Genomic DNA, 15,794 nt, shown 5'->3' on the forward strand with positions numbered 1-15,794 from the left:
TCTCTCTCTTTTTTTTTTTTTTTTTTTTTTGAGACAGAGTCTCACTTTGTCACCAGGCTGGTGTTCAGTGATGCAATCTGGGCTCACAGCAACCACCTGTGTTCAGTTGCCTCCTGGGATTAAGCAATTCTCCTGCCTCCCCCTCCCGAGTAGCTAGGACTATAGTGCGCACCACCACACCAGCTAATTTTTTTTTTTTTTTTAAAGATGGGGTTTCATTAAAGATGATGGCCAGGCTGGTCTTGAACTCCTGACCTCAGGTGATCCACCCACCTCGGCCTCCCAAAGTGCTAGGATTACAGTCTTGAGCCACTGTGCCTGGCCACCAGCTAATTTTTTTTGTGTGTGTGTGAATATATTTTTTATTTAGTCATTCTATTTACAATTGAAACTCTGGGAATTCAAAATTAACATCCTTGCCCGTGAGCTTCTTATAGACACCAGAAAAAGTTTCAACCTTGTGTTCCACATTGTTCTGCTGTGCTTTGTCCAAATGAACCTTTATGAGCCGGCTGCCATCCAGTTTCACGCGGATTCTCTTGCCCACAATTTCACTTGGGAAGACCAGGTCCTCAAGGATTGCATCATGCACAGCTGTCAGTGTACGGCTCCTGGGACGCTTTTGCTTATTTTTTGTACGGCTTTTTCGAGTTGGCTTAGGCAGAATTCTCCTCTGAGCGATAAAGACAACATGCTTCCCACTGAACTTTTTCTCCAATTCACGTGCTAGCCGGACTTGGATTTTCTGGAAAGATTTTAGTCGAGGAACAGGAACAAAGATTATGATAGCTTTCCAGCCACCACCAACTTCAATTTCCTTGGCTGCCATAATATTCAGCTCCCTGAGCTGAGCCTTGAGGTCTGAGTTCATCTCCAGCTCCAGAAGAGCCAGGGAGATGCCGGACTCGAACTCGTCTGGCTTCTCGCCATTGGGCTTCACGATCTTGGTGCTCGAACTGAACATGGCTTTCTCCTTGGTGAGCGCCGGCTTAGGAAAAAAGCCACCAGCTAATTTTTGTATATTTAGTAGAGGTGGAGTTTCACCATGTTGGCCAGGCTCGTCTCAAACTCCTGGCCTCAAGCAATCTGCCCACATTGGCCTCCCAAAGTGCTGGGATCACAGGCATGAGCCACCACACCTGGCCGAGACCCCCATCTTTTAAAAAAAAAAAGAAGGTAGACAATGTCAAAACTATTTAGTGTGGTAAATTAGTCACTCCACTGGCTTTGACCTAATGATGTGGAAACAGCAGCAATTTTTGCAAACTACTTATATTTTTAATAAAATTATTCAACGTAACAAAACATTGTCCAAAAGTATCTGATGATAAAAGTATTTGATCTAGCCAAGACAACAGCACACACAGGCACATTGCTGCAGGGAAGGGCCACAGACAGTCCCTTTGCTTCCAGGGGGCTGTCGAATTAGGGATGCTCCCTCTCTGCCGCTGCGGAGGTGCTCCCTTTCTGCGGGCTGGATCCAGGACTAGAGCTCCCTCATCAGGGGAAGGACCAGAACCCTCAGCCAGAGACTCTCCACCTTCAAGGGTTAGGACAGTGGAGGGACTGCATGCCTCTCCTGCTGTGGTGGGCACAAATGACACCAAGCTCTGCAAGCTCAGGGCTCTTGCACTCTGGAGGGTGTAATGGCTTTCCAAGATTGATTTCCTCAGGGGTGTAGTCTCGCATAAGCTGCTCTGATGGGCTACCTGCAAATTAGTAAACCCTAGTATGCGGGTCCCAGATATGACAGGTGCACCCCTTGCTCTGATGTAGATTTTATGAATATGTAAGTAGGCAGTCCCAGTATATTGATAGTGATAAAAGATGTGTTGACCCTCACTGGGTCATATAGGGCATATAACAACCCATTCTACATGCATAAATGAATAGGAAGAAAATAATAATTTCTCTCTCTCTCTCTTTTTTTTTTTTTTTTTTTTTGAGACAGAATTTTCCCCTTGTTACCCAGGCTGGAGTGCAATAGTGCAATCTCCGCCCACCACAACCTCCACCTCTCAGATTCAAGTGATTCTCCTGCCTCAGCTTCCCAAGTAACTGGGATCACAGGCATATGCTACCACATCCGGCAATTTTTGTATTTTTAGTAGAGACAGGGTTTCATCATGTTTCCCAGGCTGGTCTTGAACTCCCAACCTCAGGTGATCTGCCTACCTCGGCCTCCCAAAGTGCTGGGATTACAGGTGTGAACCACCGCACCTGGCCTGATGCTGTGATGTTTTATGTGCACAGACACATATTTTGAAAAAGTTAAAACAGGCCGGGCGAGGTAGCTCACACCTGTAATTCCAGCACTTTGAGAGGCCAAGGAGGGTGGATCACCTGAGGTCAGGAGTTCGAGACCAGACTGGGCAACATGGTGAAACCTCGTCTCTACTAAAAATACAAAAAACTAGTCAGGTGTGGTGGTGCATGCCTGTGATCCCAGCTACTCGGGAGGCTGAGGCAGGAGAATCACTTGAGCCCAAGAGGCAGAGGTTGTGTTGAGCTGCGATTTTGCCACTGCACTCCACCCTGGGCAATAGAACAAGACTCTGTCTCAAAAAAAGAAAAAGAAAAAGTTAAAACAAAAAATACAGCAATAATTAAGATAATACTATGCATACTGTTGCATACCTTATTTTTCATGTAAACATGTATTAGTGGACGTATTTCTGAGTTTGCCCAGAAATGATTAATTAGGTAGTCTTGAGTAGGTTTCACTTTTCCCATGCCTCGGTGTTGTCATCCACAACAATAAAAATATAAGTTTGTTTTTTGCGGGGTTTTTTTGAGACAGAGTCTCCCTCTGTCACTCAGGCTGTAGTGCAGTGCCATGATCTTGGCTCATTGCAACCTACATCTCCCCGTTTCAAGCAATTCCCCTGCCTCAGCCTCCTGATTACAGGTACAACACCACCACCCCTGGCTAATTTTTTTTTTTTTTTTTACTAGAGATGGGGTTTCACCATGTTGGCCAGACTGGTCTCAAACTCCTGACCTCAGGCAATCTGCCTGCCTTGGCCTCACAAAGTGCTGGGACTGCAGACGTGAGCCACCGCACCCAGCCAAAAATACAGGTATCTTAATCACAAGGAGTATTGTTAAGATTAAATAAAATAATGTCTATGAAGTGGCTAATACCGGTCTAGTAAATTAAATATTTAAAAATATTTTTCTCCAAAATTTTAAATTCATTGTTCTGATATACTGGCATATGTATAAATAAACATACATTTATGTACTATAAATGTGTTTATTATTTGTATTCTACATTACTTATATATATCTGACATATATTGATATATTTATATACTGATATATGTATTAATCAACATTTCATATACATTATGTATTATACACACACACACACACACACCCCCCAATTCCATACCTTTAGACATTTAGTTTGTTTGTTCTTTTTCTTCTCTTTCTTTTCTTTTTTGAGACAGAGTGTCACTCTTGTTGCCAAGGCTGGAATGCAATGGCACAATCTCGACTCACCACAACCTCCACTTCCCGGGTTCAAGCAATTCTCTTGACTCAATCTTCAGAGTATCTGGGATTACGGGCATGCACCATCACCACACCAAGCTAATTTTGTATTTTTAGTAGAGATGAGGTTTCTCCATGTTGGTCAGGCTGGTCCCAAACTCCCCACCTCAGGTGATCCACCCGCCTTGGCCTCCCAAAGTGCTGGGGTTACAGGTATGAGCCACCATGCTCAGCAATTCTTTTTCAATATCATTAAAAAATCCAGGTTGGGCACAGTGGCTCACACATGAAATCTCAACACTCTGGAAGGCAAGGCAGGAGGATCACTTGAGGCCAGGAGTTTGAGACCAGCCTGGGCAACACAGGGATACCCCCAACTCCACACACACACAAAAATTAAAATTAAAAAATAGCTGGTGGTATCCAGACACCAGGTAGAAGAAAAAAAAAAAGAAGACAAAGAAAAAATAGCTGGGTGTAGTGGTCTATGCCTCTGGTCCCAGCTACTGAAGAGGCCTAGGTTGGAAGATAGCTTGAGCCCAGGAGCTCGAGGCTGCATTGAGCCGTGATCGAATCACTGCACCCCAGCCTGGCGACACAACCAAAACATTTCTCAAAATAAATAAATAAGATATTAAATATTTGTCCAGTTATTATATATTTTATTTTATTTTATTAGAGATAGGGTTTCCGTTGTGTAATCCAGGCTGGAGTATAATGGTGCAATCATAGCTCATTGCAGCCTCCACCTCCTGGGCTCAAGTGATCCTCTCACCTTGGCCTCACAAAGTGCTGAGATTACGGGTGTGAGCCACTGCGCCCAGCTTCATATTGCATTTTAAATATCAAAGTGTTGGCTGGGTGAGGTGGCTCACACCTGTAATCCCAGCACTCTGGGAGGCCAAGGTTGGGAGATCATCTGAGTTCAGAAGTTTGAGACCAGCCTGGCCAACATGGCAAAACCGTGTTGTTACTAAAAATACAAAAATTAGCTGGGCATTGTGGTGTGCACCTGTAATCCCAGCTACTCAGGAGAATCGTTTGAACCTGGGAGGTGGAGGTTGCTGTGAGCCAAGACCACACCACTGCACTCCAGCCTGGGTGACAGAGTGAGACTCCATCTCAAAAAAAACGAAAAACAAAAACAACAAAATGTTAACCCAAACTGGAATCAGGAAAAACACCATTGATTATATTTACCCATTTCTAATTTTTTTATAAAGGGAGTCATAAAGTGTGTATGATTGTGAGACTCATTCACGTTGCTGCAGGCAGTTGTGCTTAGTTTATTTTCACTGCTGTATGGTATTCCACGGCCCCACTTGTTTCACCACCTCCTTTTAGTTGCTTATAAAATGTTTAAAAATTGACATGTAAGCCGGGCGCGATGGCTCAAGCCTGTAATCCCAGCACTTTGGGAGGCCGAGGTGGGTGGATCACGAAGTCAAGAGATCGAGACCATCCTGGTCAACATGGTGAAACCCCGTCTCTACTAAAAATACAAAAAATTAGCTGGGCATGGTGGTGCGTGCCTGTAATCCCAGCTACTCAGGAGGCTGAGGCAGGAGAATTGCCTGAACCCAGGAGGCGGAGGTTGCGGTGAGCTGAGATCGCGCCATTGCACTCCAGCCTGGGTAACGTGAGTGAAACTCCGCCTCAAAAAAAAAAAAAAAAAAAAAAAAAAAAATTGACATGTAGTCTCGCTACATTGCCCAGGTTAGATTCAAAGTCCTGGGCTTAAGCGATCCTCTTGCTTCACCCTTCCAAGTAGCTGGGACTACAGGTGCATGTTACCAGGCTCAGCAGTTGCTTCTGCATTTAACTATGTGTTGCTAATATCCAGATTCTACCCAAAGTGCTAGACTTACGTTGGTGAGCTAAGGCCAGCAAGAATAACTATCATTTCCTTTGGATAATTTCTTTTGTGGAAATTCTAATACCTTAACAAACACTAAAATTCTTGACTAAGTCAGTATCAAAACTCTTAATTTTGGTAAGTTCAAGATTTTTTTCAGCTGGATGTGGTGGCGCACATCTATAATCCCAGCACTTTGGGAGGCCAAGGCAGGAGGATTTCTTGAATCCAGGAGTTCAAGACCAGCCTGGACAACATGGCAAGACTGTATCCTATCAAAATAATTATAATAATAATAATTACCAGGTGTGGTGGTGCACACCTGTGGTCCCAGCAACTCGGGTAGCTGAAGCAGGAAGATCTGGTCCTCCTAAGAGGCTGAAGCTGCAATAAGCCATGATCATGTCATTTACACTCCAGCCTGGGTGATTCATAGAGACTGTCTCAAAAAAAAAAAAAGATTTTGTTTCCATTTTTCTCTCAAGAAACTTTAAAGACTGCCCCAGGTGCCCTAATAAGAGTAAAATCGTCAACTGAACATTTCAGGAAGGCTTTCTCCTCTGAAGAAGGTTACCTCTACCCAGCTGTTCTTCCCTACCCAATTTTAGTCACAAAACCCTGGAATGAAAAACACCGTTGCAATCTCAGCCAGCCTCTCATTTTGCAGAAGAGAAAGCAGACCCAAAACAGGCAGGGGCTCTTCCAGGGCCACCAATGAGCTGGAGACAGAGATGCTGAGCTGGAGACAGAGACACTATGCTGGAGACAGAGACGCTGAGCTGGAGGCACAAACACTAAACCCAGTGGCCTTTCTGACTAGTGCAACTCCGGTCCTAAGGCCTGGCCATGGCCAGCCCTGCCTCCACCTGCTTGGCTTCCTCTCCCGGTCCTTATGATGACTGAGCAGAAAGCCCCGGGTGAGCCCAGCTGACTCAGAGCTGAAGGTTAGGAGGGTCAGGGTGGGGTAGTGGGTGGTGCAGGAGTGCTTGGTTACTCACAAGAGGGAAAAAGGCTCTCAGACCGGGAACCTGGGAAGGCTTTATGGAGCAAGGCCAGTCAGCTTTGGACTCAGGCCATGAGCAGCCTAGAAGCTACACAGGAAGGATCCGAGGAGGCAACTGGTGGGAAGAGAGGGCTGCAGAGGCCGAGCGGAGCCAGCATGAGGCCTCCTTGCCAGTCATGGGGCTGTGGAGTTTTAGTTCTGCAAAGCTGCAGAGTCACTGAAGGGCTGATTTGTTTGTTTTCTTTCTTGTTTTGGTGGTCAAATGTATATAACAAAATTTGCCATTTCAATCATTTTTAGGTAGCAATTCAGTGGCACTAATTACATTATTGTGCAACTATCACCAATAGCTATTTCCAAAACTTCTCCATCACCAAAAACAGAAACTCCATATACATTAAGCCATAACTCCTTTCTGTCTCTATGAATTTGTCCCATTTTATTTATTTTTTTAAGGCAGTGTCTTGCTTAGTCACCCAGGCTGGAATGCAGTGGTGCCATCATGGCTCACTGCAGCCTCAAATTCCCTGGAATTTGCCTATTATAGATGTTTCTTTTTTTTTTTTTTTTTGAGACGGAGTTTCGCTCTTGTTACCCAGGCTGGAGTGCAATGGCGCGATCTCGGCTCACCGCAACCTCCGCCTCCTGGGTTCAGGCAATTCTCCTGCCTCAGCCTCCTGAGTAGCTGGGATTACAGGCACGCACCACCATGCCCAGCTAATTTTTTGTAGTTTTTTACTACAGACGGGGTTTCACCATGTTGACCAGGATGGTCTCGATCTCTTGACCTCGTGATCCATCCGCCTCGGCCTCCCAAAGTGCTGGGATTACAGGCTTGAGCCACCGTGCCCGGCTATAGATGTTTCTTATAACTGGAATCATGCAATATTTGTCCTTTTGTGCCTGGCACATTTCATTTAGAAATGTTTTTAAGATTCATCCATGTTTTACCTACCATGTATCAGTATTTTATTCCTTTTTGTTTTCAGTTTTGTTTTTTTTTTTTTTTTGAGATGGAGTCTCTCTCTGTCACCAGGCTGGAGTGCAGTGGCACGATCTTGGCTCACTGCAACCTCTGCCTCCCGAGTTCAAGCGATTCTCCTGCCTCAGCCTCCCAAGTAGCTGGGACTACAGGCGTGCACTACCATGCCCAGCTAATTTTTGTATTTTTCGTAGAGACAGGGTTTCACCATGTTGGCCAGGATGGTCTCAATCTCCTGACCTCGAGATCCATCCGTCTCAGCCACCCAAAGTGCTGGGATTACAGGCGTCAGCCACCGTGTCCAGCTAATTTTTGTTTTCATTTTTATTTATTTATTTATTTACTTATTTATTTATTTTGAGACAAAGTCTCGCTCTGTCACCAGGTGCCAGGCTGGAGTACAGTGGCGCGATCTCGGCTCACTGCAACCTCCATCTCTCTGGTTCAGGCAGTTCCCCTGCCTCAGCCTCCCAAATAGATGAAATTACGGGTATCAGCCACCACACCTGACCACCAATGCATTTCTTTTTCTTTTCTTTTTTTTTTTTTTTTTTTGAGATGGAGTTTTGTTCTATTGCCCAGGCTAGAGTGCAAGGGTGGGATCTCGGCTCACCACAATCTCTGCCTCCCAGGTTCAAGTGATTCTCCTGCCTCAGCCTCCCAAGTAGCTGGGATTATAGGCATTCACCACCACGCCCAGCTAATTTTGTATTTTTGGTAGATGCAGGATTTCTCCATGTCGGTCAGGATGGTCTCAAACTCCTGACCTCAGGTGATTCGCCCTCCTCAGCCTCCCAAAGTGCTGGGATTACAGGCGTGAGCCACCGCGCCTGGCCCAATGCATTCCTTTTATAAAGATTTATATAAAATCCATGATTTATATTTATGTGGCTTGTCCTGAGCTAGGAGGGCCTGAGATATTTTGTACGTGGACTCTGCCAACTCATTTGTGTTTATTTCTCAGAAAGACAGTTCCAGAACACAGGCTGATTATCTGAAAGCCTACTGGATAAAGTAAAATATTTAAAAGCAAACAATGTTTATAGTTGCTCTGATTCAGCACAATTAGATTCTGTTTTGGCAAAGAAAACTTAACAATGCTCTGCTATTTCTCGGCCACCATCAATAGGGAGAGCTTCAAGCCCCTTGTTCAAACGACCATCCTTGCAAAAGCAGCCTCTGGAGACAGTGGCTGGCAGCCAGCATGGACAGGCCTCTCAGGCTGCGTTGTACCTTTAGCACATTCACTTTGGCACATTTGTTTGCAAAATCAGGACTGGCTTGTGTTGTTTTAATTTGAAGTGAAATGAAAGGATAAGAATTCAACTAGAGACTTAAAAAGGAAATAAATTCTGAGCCATGCTACAACATGGGTGAACCTTGAGGACCTCATGCTAAGTCAATATGCCAGTCACAAAAGGAAAATACTTTATGGTTCTAGTTATATGAGGGCCCTAGTCAAATTCATAAAGAGAGAAGGCAGAATGATGGCTGCTGGAGGGTGGGGGAGGGAAAATCGGGAGTTAGTGTTTCATGGGGACAGAGTTTCAGTTGAGGACAGCAAAAAGTTCTGAGATGGATGGTGGTGATGGCTGTACAACAATGTGAATGTTCTCAGTGCCACTGAACTCTCCACTTAAAGTCATAAATTTTGTGTTAGGTATATTTTACCACAATAAAATATTCAGATGGAAAATCCACTCCAAAGCTGCACAGAAGGCCTTGGCTTGTAAAACAGAAATCGGCTAGCCAAGCATGGTGGTATATACCTGTAGTCCTATCCACTTGGGAGGCGGAGATGGGAGGATCACTTGAACCCAAGAGTTCAAGGTTACAGTGAGCTAAGATTGTGCCACTGCATTCCAACCTGGGCAACAGAGGGAGACCCTGTCTCTAAAACAACAACAAAAACAGCCGGAAATCTGCTTAGTCTTCCTTTACTGAAAACTGACCTTTAAAAAAAAGTCAACTTAAAATTTGGTGAGGTGGGAAGGATACAGTGGCTCACATCTGTATTCCCAGCGCTTTGAGGCCCTGAGGCTGGTGGATCACTTGAAGTCAGGAGTTCAAGACAAGCCTGGCCAACGTAGTGAAACCCTATCTCTATAAAAAAGTAATAAATTAAATGAAATTAAAAAAAAATTAGGGCCGGGCGCAGTGGCTCACGCCTGTAATCCCAGCACTTTGGGAGAGCGAGGCGGGTGGATCACGAGGTCAAGAAATCGAGACCATCCTGGTCAACATGGTGAAACCCCGCCTCTACTAAAAATACAAAACATTAACTGGGCATGGTGGCGCGCGCCTGTAATCCCAGCTACTCAGGAGGCTGAGGCAGGAGAATTGCTTGAACCCAGGAGGCGGAGGTTGTGGTGAGCCGAGATCGCGCCATTGCACTCCAGCCTGGGAAAAAAGAGAAAAACCCCGTCTCAAAAAAAAAAAAAAAAAAAATTAGAAGATTCTCAAAAATATCAAGAATTTCAACTTCTGCCAAAAAGTCAGATATCTGGCAACCCTAATCTCATATTCTCCAAAGGCAATGCCTAGCTACCCTGAAGTGAGCTTAGTTGACTTCTTTCATCTTAGATGGGAGTTGAAACAAAGATTCTAGAGAGCAAGGAGGGACCCTGCAAAGGACAGACTATTCAGAAACACCAGCAAGTACAGATGAACAGGTGAAAACAGGCACGGGGCAGGTCTTGCATTTGCTGGCCTTTCCACCGCCTTTTCTGGGTTGCCAATGTTTAGCTTGGCTTCTTGTCTTGTTGCTTCACCATCAAGAATATCAACAGACTTTTGACTTTGGAGGTCACGGACCCTTGTACTTGAAACTCTGTTCCACTCTATCCCTTTTCTCTTTCCCAGCAGAAGGCTACTGGTCTGGGTAGTACGGGTAATTGAGATGAGAATTTTTTTTTTTTTGAGACAGAGTTTTGCTCTTGTTGCCCAGGCTGGAGTGCAATGGCATGATCTTGGCTCACTGCAACCTCCGCCTCCCGGGTTCAAGCAATTCTCCTGCCTCAGCCTCCTGAGTAGCTGGGATTACAGGAATGCACCACTACGCCCAACTAATTTTGTAGTTTTTAGTAGAGATGGGGTTTCACTATGTTGGTCAGGCTGGTCTGGAACTCCTGACCTCAGGTGATCCACCTGCCTCGGCCTCCCAAAATGCTGGGATTACAGGCATGAGCCACTGTGCCCGGCAGAATTTTATTTATTTATTTATTTATTTATTTTTGAGACACAGTCTTGCTCTGTCGCCCAGGCTGGAGTGCAGTGGTGCCATGTCCGCTCACTGCAACCTCTGTGTCCCAGGTTCAAGCAATTCTCTGCCTCAGTCTCCTGAGTAGCTGGGATTACAGGCACCCACCACCATGCCTGGCTAATTTTTGTATTTTTAGTAGAGACGGGGTTTCACCATGTTGGCCAGGTTGGTTTTGAACTCCTGACCTCGTGATCCACCCACCTTGGCCTCCCAAAGTGCTGGGATTATAGGCATGAGCTACCATGCCCGGCGAGATAAGAAGTTTTGAGGTATTTTGCCAAAGTGATTAACTGATCAAAAATGTTGGAAAAACATTGCTTTGTCACAGAGGATGAATATGACTGGAATAATTGTTCTTTTTAAGGTCCTATGGGTTGTTTTCTGACATAATAATAACAACAAAACATTTGAATAGCACATTACAGTGTAAAAAGTACTTCTTATATATACATGATTCCAAACTCACAGCCCTCTTGTGGATAAGTGATAATTTTCTCATTGTATGGCAGCTCCACTTAGAAACTATTCATATTGATATCAGTTCTGGAGATTCCAGATTCCATTTGCTGTATCATTGCAAAGGCCAGCATAAAACACAAGCCAACTGCTGTTACCAGCAAATCAAGGTTGGAAAGTACTTAAAAAACAGGAAAAGCCTGTGGAAAATGCCTTGTCTTAGCGACTCTCAAATGCATTGTAATAAATGCTGGCTCTGAGGACAACGTGTAAATAGGGCAATCTCAGGTGTGATGCCAAGAGGGAAAATGAGGTATTCATTCAATAATATTTCACTGAAGGCCCATGTGCCAAGTGTGCTGTTAGATACTGGGATCTTGCCTATGCTGGGCCTGTAGAGTCTGCTATATATTGTTGATTTATTTATTTTATTTTATTTTATTTTAGGGACAGGGTCTTGCTCTGTCACCCAGGCTGCAGTACTCTAGGTATGTGCCACCACAGTCAGCTAATTTTTATTATTATTTTATTATTTTATTTATTGTCGTTTTTGAGATGGAGTCTCACTCTGTCACCCAGGCTGGAGTGCAGTGCCACGATCTTGGCTTACTGCAACCTCTGCCTCCCAGGTTTAAGCAATTCTCCTGCCTCAGCTTCTCAAGTAGCTGGGATTACAAGCATGTGCCACCATGCCTGGCTAATTTTTTTGTATTTTTTTTAGTAGAGACGGGGTTTCACCATGCTGGCCAGGCTGGTCTTGAACTCCTGACCTCCTCCTGATCCTCCTGCCTCGGCCTCCCCAAGTGCTGGGATTACAGGCATGAGCCACCATGCCCAGCCTGATTTTTATTTTTTAATTTTTTCATAGAGACAGGAGTCCCACTTTGTTGCCCAGTCTGGTCTCAAACTCCTGGCCTCAAGTGATCTCACCTCACCCTCCCAAAGTGCTGGGATTGCAGGCCTGAGCCACTGCACCCAGCCTGCAATTTAGAAACATATAATGAAATGATGAGATTTGTTTTCAAGACTTTCTATGATTTTAACTGGCAAAGTTAGCTTTTTTCCCTCTCTACTGTGAATCTTAAAATTCCTTTCATGCCCCTGTTTAACAGCCCAATGTACTATTCTTCATATAGAAATATATTGCTTGACACAGGGGCTCACTCCTATAATCCCAGCACTTTAGGAGGCTGAGGTTGGCTGATCCCTTGAGGTCAGGAGTTCAAGACCAGCCTGGTCAAACACTGAAACTCTGTCTCTGCTGAAAAAAAAAAAAATTCGCTGGGTGTGATGGTAGAGACTTGTAGTGACAACTACTCAGAAGGCTGAGGCAGGAAAATCACCTGAACTCAGGAGGCGAAGGTTGCAGTGAGCCAAGATCACGTCACTACACTCCAGCCCGGTGACAGAGAGAGACCTCATCTCAAAAAAAAAAAAAAAAATTAGCTGGGCACAGTGGTGGATGCCTATAATCCCAGCGACTCAGGAGGCTGAGGCAGAAGAATTGTTTGAACCCAGGAAGCGGAGGTTGTAGTGAGTCAAGATCGTGTCACTGCACCACTCCAGCCTGGGTGACAGAGTGAGACCCTGTCTCAAAAAGAGAAATATATCAAAATAGGTATTAGGAGAAAGTGAGTAAGGGTCTGTAGGTCTGATGTGAGGAAACTCAAGGAGACTGCTCCTTGGCTTCTCTAGGAAATCTTTCACAAGAAATTTAATGGGGTCTTCAAGAAAGACTCTTGTAAGAAACCCTGGAAATGCTAAGACCTTGGCCAATATCCCCTAACTTCTCTCTTTCTCTCTTTTTTTTTTTTAAATAGAGACAGGGTTTCAGCATGGTGGCCAGACTGATGTCAAACTCCTCCTGACCTCAAGTGATCCACCCGTCCCGGCCTCCCAATGTGCTGGGATTACAGGCGTGAGCCACCACACCCAGCCAGTACTTCTCAATGGGAAGCTATTTATTGGCTCTTATTCAGCTGGGACCACAACCTAAGAGCACTGGAAAGGAAACAGAAAGGAAAGGGAAAGGGAGATGTGAAAAGAAAGGCAGAAATCAAAGAAAAATTCCACCCTCTAGTTGAGCCTTCGGTCTCTCTGAGTCCCAGTCAATATACTGGGGCTTAATCCTCCTGTATTATTCTTCCAGTTTTCCATTAATCAAGGAAGTGCAAGGTGCTATGTGCAGGTATGAGCATGGGGGTGCGTACACACACACACATACACAGTTGGATTGTTGTTCAAAACTTGGGAAGTTGCCTGTGTCTATCCTGAATTTTTCACACATATGCACCTTCCCCACCCCTGCCAAATAGCCCGTAGACAGTTTCCTGGGAATAGCAGGCCAACAGGAAAAGCTTGCTGAACTGCCAGTGTGCAGACATTCACATGTCCCGGGCACCAGCTCTGCACTCCCTAACTTTCTTCTGCAATAACTCCACATAGAAGGAATATGAAACAGAAACTTGTTTCTGTCCTCTTCTCTTTTCCCTGCAATTAAAAAAAAAAACATTGTTAATTCTCAAGGATAGCTGGCCAAAGCATTATGATTACTCTACAGAGTTCTTGCTATATTCAAGGGAGGAAACAATCTTGTGTTTTACTTTTAATGGCAATTGTGTATTTCTTGAGAATCTCTCTTCCCACAGAATTAGCATATGAATCATACAACAAGTGACCCTTAAGCCTGTAAGATACCAATATTTCAATAGGTGAGAGACCCTGAAAATGCTGCCCCATCTCCTGTGCTTCTTCTTTTCTTCCACCATTAAACATTCTCTTGGATTATTCCAAGTGTGAATTCCCACACTTGGCTCCATTTGAATGCCATCAGCTCAGTTTTTGCCAAATATATCTATTGTTATGCACCATCTTTCTAAATATTTACAAGAAAATCATAGTCCTTGATGGATTGCGGCAGGTCAGTCTTGGAGAGAGAAGGAAATGGCCTTGACTGCCCTAGAATGTCCCAAGGAGACTAGCAGTATATTTGAAGTATCCAAAAGGAAAGAAAAGGGAGGCACAGAAAGGATCATATTAGCCACCATTTCAGTTTTGTTCAGAGCTGTCTTTGAATTCTGTGTCACCCAAAGCAAACCTCATTTGGGATAAATATTCAACATCAGTAACATTTAGTTCCTTGAGAATATTACCTCAAATGGGGAAGTCAAAAACTCAAAAAGAAAATTACTTTTGATCATTATTTGAATACAACAGAAATTCTATGATTGCCTATTCACATGTCAGAAATATTTCCTTATATGTAGTAAATCATTGTAGACTTGATTTCATGACTTGGATGTATGAGACTAACAGAAACTGATCTTAATAATCTTTTATCTTGGTAAAACATTTTGGAATTCACAAAACATTTCGTATATTATACCTTAATTTAATCCTCACCAGAGCCCTTTGAAAATATCCAAAGCCTGTTTTCTTTAACATTGTTTGTGTGGCATAGATATAAATTCCATGTTCCCCGAAATCCTAGTACTTGCCTTCATGTTTTTGCTATGGTTTGAGGGGAAATTATGAGAAGCATTGTATATCAATTTCTCCATGGGTAATTTGGGTTAATTGCAAAATTCATATAAATAAGCTACTCAAGGTAATTTTGGTCATGAATGTTTTATAAGATAATTTATTGAAATGAAAACTGAAGTTTGGATTGTTAGCTCAGCTATGCAGACGGCTTCACTGTGAGCATTGCACCACAGCCGGGCTCTCTCAGTGCAGATCAGAAGGACAGTTCAGTGAACTCAGTAGGGCAGTACTGGCGGTGCCAGCTTGTACAATCTATAGCTTTATGGCCAGGACTGCAGAATCATGGCTTCCGCTTCCGTCAGGGGAGAAAGCAGCGCAGCTGAGCAGATGAGAAAGCTAGAAAAGAAAAGCTTGGCTATTATCTGAAATTGCACTGGCTTTGACTTGTCCAAAAGCTATTTTCCCTTTCAAAGTCACTTCATGAGCATTGACTGTACCAGAATAATCAGCATTCTCTGTGGCTGGCTGAAGGGTGAGTCAGGATTCTAAATTCTGGCTGCAGTGCTGGGGAAAATGGAAACACCAGGCAAGGAGTACATCATGATGTCAGCAGTTTCTGAGGGCTGGTCAAAATGCCAGAAAACACGGCTGGTTTTACAATGCAATAAATGTATCTGAATGTTCCCAAAAAATGAGGCAAAGGCTTGTGATCATGACATCTGCCCTCAAGCAGGTAGATGTTTTGATATGGTGTGCCTAGAACCTAACACACCACCAATTAAAGTGTATCGTTGGCATGCAAGGATGCAAAGAAAATGCTGCTGCATGTAAGGTGCAGCAGGCGCAAAGCTCCATGGGGTGGGCAGCCCCAAACGAAACTCCTCCATCACTTCATCAATGATTCAAATCCAAGTTTCAGAAATTCTTCATCTATTCCTAAACTTTACAGCACGTTGAGAAACAATGACCACCAAAATGTCAACACAAACAATCTCATATAACTGATGAAGGATTGCTATGCAGAACATATTAAGAACTCTTGGCCGGGCGCGGTGGCTTATGCCTGTAATCCCAGCACTTTGGGAGGCCGAGGCGGGTGGATCACGAAGTCAAGAGATCGAGACCATCCTGGTCAACATGGTGAAACCCCGTCTCTACTAAAAGTACAAAAAATCAGCTGAGCCTGGTGGTGTGTGCCTGTAATCCCAGCTACTCAGGAGGCTGAGGCAGGAGAATTGCCTGAACCCAGGAGGCGGAG

General features: G+C 44.2%; 1 pseudogene across 1 annotated transcript; it reads right to left on the reverse strand.

The window, feature by feature from the left end:
- Nucleotides 1–348: 348 nt before the first annotated feature.
- LOC116542799 lies at nucleotides 349–996 on the reverse strand (annotated as a pseudogene). Its single transcript, XR_004265356.1, has one exon. The product of XR_004265356.1 is annotated as a 40S ribosomal protein S7 pseudogene (transcript).
- Nucleotides 997–15,794: the final 14,798 nt, after the last annotated feature.

This window comes from Sapajus apella, unplaced genomic scaffold (genome assembly GCF_009761245.1).
Source record: "Sapajus apella isolate SASKATOON/1434 unplaced genomic scaffold, GSC_monkey_1.0 scaffold174, whole genome shotgun sequence".
NCBI lineage: Eukaryota > Metazoa > Chordata > Mammalia > Primates > Cebidae > Sapajus > Sapajus apella.